This window comes from Hyalella azteca, unplaced genomic scaffold (assembly GCF_000764305.2).
Source record: "Hyalella azteca isolate HAZT.00-mixed unplaced genomic scaffold, Hazt_2.0.2 contig4402, whole genome shotgun sequence".
In the NCBI taxonomy this organism is placed as follows: Eukaryota; Metazoa; Arthropoda; class Malacostraca; order Amphipoda; family Hyalellidae; genus Hyalella; species Hyalella azteca.
The window spans coordinates 1-5,960 of record NW_025934619.1 but is presented as its reverse complement, the minus strand read 5'-3'; positions in this window follow the sequence as shown (position 1 = coordinate 5,960).

The following is a 5,960-nucleotide window of genomic DNA, read 5'->3' as shown; positions in this document are numbered from 1 at the left end:
CTGAAAGTGATCATTCTGCACAAGAAAAATATAATAACTATCACAATTTTTAAATAGACACTTTTTGCACACTGATTCTGTCATTTGTTACAAATCCCATATATCTTCACTCACTAGCGCTCCTGATTGATCAGCATCCATCACATGTAAGACAATCACAGTTCTCATAGGCTAATTCAAATGGATACATGCACCTGCAACATGACTTAGTGGTAATTCTGTCGCAGAACAATCTTTAGACATGTAATGTAGATGAGCTTCCGTTCTGAGCCTCGCAATAATAGACTGGATGTCCAGAAATCAACGTGTGCACAAGGCGTGAGGTGACCACCAGCTTTGTGCAATTAAGTAACTTCCTGTGCCCGGCACAAGGGAGGTCGTGATTCGACTACCGACCAACAACACGGCTCACGCTGCACTGACTGACAGACTGACAGTTACCGACTTACCGTCGGCGTCGAGTATCAGACTATCACACCACACTCCCGCCATGCCGAGTCAACCGATCGACCCGTTTATGCTATAGTGTGTCGTGCAGGTTGTAATCCACCCAATCGGATTTTTCTGGAAATATTTACGGTACTTGGGGATACGACAGGAATAAACACGACTGCATAAGGTCATTTGCCATTCCTTACCTATCCTTTGTTGGGTCATGAATTTCTTCACACGTTTTGCATGGTGCAACCACAAAAAAAACGGAGGTAATACTTGTATGACAGTATGACTATACATATTTTGCATAATATAGTTCTATGCTGCGTCTTAATTTTTTTCAACTATAGTTGCATATAAAAAATCTGTATTCATTACAACCTTTGCTAGGTGTAGAGTTGAGAATATCTGCAATTTCTAGGTTTTACCGGCCATCAATATACGATCCATTGAAAAACGTATTTCCACAGCACGATAGGTACGTAGGATGTAAACGCATTGTTAACGATGTGAAAGATTCGCCGTCAATTGGCACAAATTCATATGCTATATATGAGTTCATTTTTATACCTTTCCAAACATGGAGAATATCTTATAACTTTTATATTTAGAATATAGTAGCAGTCGCTAATAGATTCACTCCCTATAGTGCTTTATAAATCAATAATAGAATATCAAATAATTTATTTTTCTTGCCAAACTCATGAATGGGCATAATTGTGTTTGTTTCAACAATGAGTTCGAGTTTATTTTTGAAATAACATAATTGAAGGAGACTCTCCATTTCTGATCACTTTGTGCAAATAATAATTATTTTGTAAACTTCAGGACTAAATTTGTATTCACTTATAACGTATCATGTACAGCTTAGTTGCACATACAGTAGGGACATAAAAATACGTTAAAAACTTTTGCTTCGCTTATTGATTGAATAGTAATCTTCCATGGTGGGAGAGAGACGTTTGATATTTTGATGAATATTTACTGTTTGATCAATGCTTGATGTGTTCAGACTCTGATAATGAGGCTTGCCATTTGTTGAAAAGAGAAAACAGTTAAATCCACAAGCCAAAAGGTCAAACCCAGCTTCAATATTTAAAGGTAGATTTGTAATATTGCCGCAGCCGTGATCCACAAATTTTACTCCTAAATAAGCCACGGAGCCAACAGTCAGCCTCAGCATGCAATAACTTTATTCAGCCTCAGAGATAAAAGCCGCATGCAGTCTACGCTGGAACACCGTACCCGCACCAGTGAGACACTGCTTGAAGATAATAGTGCCGTAGGTCTTCAGCCAAAACTTCAGCATGTTCGCTCATAGGCAGGCAGTTCTGCATCCGGCCTCACCTACTGTGGCCTAACATCTTTACTCTCAACGTCCAGTAGCCAATGAGGTTAGGTTAGGTCAGCTCAGATTGGTTTTGCGTGGAGAAATGTTGCAACGTGTTTATTTTAGGCCAGAAGAGGTTGGGCGGCAATAGGCTTGGCCAGATGCAGCATGACCACGCTTAACTTGGGCATGCTTACGCTGTGGCAATGAGCACACGACGTTATGGCTTTAAAACTAGACTTCATAGGCTACTATTTCCTATAGCGTTCTCATCCACGAAAGGAATATGATTGAAGTGTGAAGTTGGGCGAAGCTTGCCTTCGGCATGCGTCCCCCGTCTGACTTTAATTTCAAATTGGATAACTCATGCCAATGTTTGTCAAAGAGCTCAAAATTGCGCTGCATAGATTTAGAATATGTAATATAGTTTCATGTTTATTGTAGACATTCGGAAAAGTTTCAATTATACTCTGAATTTCGCGCAGCATTCGATGTACCGTTCGTAAAATGTTCACGTAAAAGCGTTTTAATGACGGATGATGTTTTACTCATCAAACACAATTAGCGTCAGAAATAAGGTCTCCGAGTAATTTTTACTCGTGAATAACTTATCCAATTAGCGATGAACTTACCTTCCTTGTATGTGCCACCCAGACTATGGTCGGCTCAGCAAAAAGGAGTTTCACTGATGCTGGCGGAAAATGTGTCCCTATTTGGACAATATATTGACACATCTATTTTCTGAGCGCATGTTCGGTCAACATGAACGGCTGCTCAAGGAACAACCGTGTACCCAGAGGTGGGCAGTAGCGCGCTACATGTAGCGGCCGCCACATTTTCAGTAGCGGTAGCGGCGCTACGCAATTGTAGCGGTAGCGGTAGCGCCCGCTAAATATTTAAGTAGCGATATGAGGTTTTGCAGCTACAGCGCTACCGCTACATTTATAGATAAAGCCTTAGATTTTACTTAATAGTATTAAAAAATTAATACTAAATTGCAACGCTTCCAAACTTGGGGTTACTGGTAGCACAAAGTAACCGTGCTTATTGAAGCCTAGCGCCTTAGCCTATGATGTTGTTGTTGTTGGCCTACGCAATATATAGACTAAAATTATTATCCATAAAAAATCACGTAATTGCATATGTAATTGTATAACCATAAACCACCAGAACCCAAATTGTTCATTATCATGTCTGGACAGAGCGGTGTTGGGTTGATCGAATTTCATTCATCTCTGCAGTATAAATTTTGTTACAAGTGAATGATGGGGCAGTTCGGAATTTAATGTACGATAATTCATCATCACACCCATTCTTTTACAACACCTGTTAATACTGGCTACGTACCCCTCTTAGAAACCACTGTCCTGGCCACGTTTACTGTGCGGCATTTATACTGAATCTGAATTTCTGAAAATCTGGCATTCAGTGTCGGGATCCGTGTTCGTCGTGCCGTGCAGTTACTGGTGTCTTCAGTGCAATTAAGTTTAGGTACAATTTCGTTTCCTTAAATGGGTCTGCGTAAGGCTAATGTTTCTTACTAGTTACTACAGCTCACATAAGAATAGCTTGTTAATAACTTGGTACGCAAGCATCTCATTCGTGATCTAATTAAATTAGTGATCTTTGGGAGGAATGGAACTCTTACTCAGAGGTCAGACTCTCAGTTACTGCCTGCCTTACACAGAACAGAAGACAGAATTCTGTAGTCAGACTCCGACTAAACCGACTCACGTCTGCAGAGTCTCTGACTTCGAGAATAAGAAGAATGTTAATTTAAAGTTTAAGCCATCATTGCTCAGACTCAGACAGTCAGACTTTGGTTCAACTTCAAGTGGTACACTTCAATTTTCCAAAGTTCAAGTGGTAGGCACATTTCAAAGTTCAACTTATCATGTATTCATGATTTCATGTTGCCAACAGCAAAGTGAGCAAACTTGTAGCACTGTAGCACCTTTGACTTTGGGTTTGGGAGCCTCAGCCACCTAATTCTACAGAATTGAGAATCCTATTTTAAGGAGTTTGGTTAGTGGCCATGGTGCAATTCTATAGGTTATTCAAAAGAACCTGGTCTTATGTCATTTTGAACCAAACGCTTCTTTACAGACTGATTACCGCACCGCGGTAACACACCTTCACCGGCAAAAGCTTTCATACTTCTGATAGCTGATAGTCTGATACTTCTGAAGAAAGGTGAACTGACAGCTACACTGGCCGTGGGCGGGCCTTATTTGAATTTGAACGCATGCATCGATTTGAAATCCTATACGCATAGTATACGAGCTGTCTCTTATACACATCTAGATGTGTATAAGAGACAGGCATAGGCCAGAATGTCAGCTTTAAGATGAGACTAAACACGTAACTGCAGCACAACTCAAGTAGACACTATATTTAAAGAGCTCAGCAGCTAATTAGTTCCTATCTAATTACTTAAAGAACTCCCCCACCCGCCCCCCTTTCATGAAATGTCGTGAAATCATAAATCAACATAGAGAGATGGCAGTGGTACCGTTGGATAGGGCAGAATGTCAGCTTTAAAATTAGTATGAAAACCAAAAAAGTGAAAATTTTCAATTTTAGGGTAGACGCTCCCCTTAAGTTGCCAATACGTATTTAATGTTGTCTTCCGTAGTTCTGTTGGTACAAAATTTACAAAATAACGTTGAATTATTGATTGTTAATTTCTTGCATTAGGTAGATTCAAATTAATTATAGAAGTTGTGTCTCCATAATTCCATGTTGAATTAAAATTACCCATAGAAGGTTCACATACAGATGCTAGCGCCAGCAGTGGCAATCAAAGGAACTATTTTATTCTTTAGTATATTTACTATAATAACAATATATTATTCTGCTTAGGCACAGTCTCTTAAAATGTTGCAGCAACACATTTTCCATTACTAATTATTTACATTTATTTGTTTGTGGTGCAGCAAAATATTGCATTTTTTTTATGTCACAGTCGAGGTACCATGTGTCCTTGTGTGTGACGTGACTGACGTCATCGCAGGCCTGGCGAGCCCGCCCCGCTAGCCATATGTAAACAAAGCCACAGCACGACACTGCAGTGAAGATGGGAACAGTTTTGCATTGGAATCTATGGTTATTTGTGAATAATATTTTCAATTGTGATATTGACACTTGACAGTAGTGTCAACATTTGAACATCAAAGTTCTAACATCATGAATTATGAGGTAAAAGTGTAAGGACTGAGCAGAGCTAGAATCATGGCTGAGGCTTAAACCACTGTCATTGTCATTTTTTACATCATTGATATCATTCTGGAACCAACGTAAGTAACTAAGGAATTTCCCAGTTCAAATATTTATTGATTTATTTATATCAATTTTGAAACTCCACATATTTTTAAAGGAAGTTGTGATGAACTGTTGAGTTTAGACCATTGCAACTTGCAAGAGGGTTAAGACCGCCTCATGGCGGTGGACCACCATAAGTACCTCTCCTCATAGAATTCCACTATGTTGATTACTTCAGTTAACTTGGGTCTCGGTTGAGTACCTGCCGAGATTTTTCAGAATCAGTTCATTTTTATTTCCTCATATCTACTCCAATAAATCACCAATTTCTTATGTAGCTATGATAAGCTATTATATTGATAAGGCTGTTGTCCAACTATCCATAATAGCTTGACTGGTCTTCTTTTTAGATATAGGACTCAAAAATAAACTTCAGGCTCAGGGTAAGTTTAAAAAACCACGAATGAACAAGTCTGCAGTCGCAGTGACAGACTGACAGTCTTGACTCTCAAGTGACTGTTCATGGCATGATGGCTTCATGCGTCATTCACTCTTGACGTTTTCACGATCATTAATGTTAGATCAATTGATGCATTGAGTGTTTCTGATGTCTCAAGTGAGTGAAGTGACTTGAGACGAGTCAAGTCAAGTACCATTATACAATAGTTTTAGAACAGCAGGCTGGAATTGTAAGAATGGAAGTTCACTTATAAAAAAGCTTTCCACCCAAGGTGAAAAGCTTTCCTTTGATACAGTGCTGTGCCAGGTGACTGACTATAAATGAAAAGGTGGATCAAAAGTGGACAAACTGTTTCAATTGTATAGTACATTAGGTTTGTTATAGAATTATTTGGATGTCTCAAGTTTGATAGATATTTTTATTTTATTTAATGGAATTTTTGAAAATTTTCCATGCCCCTTTGTTTGTAATGAT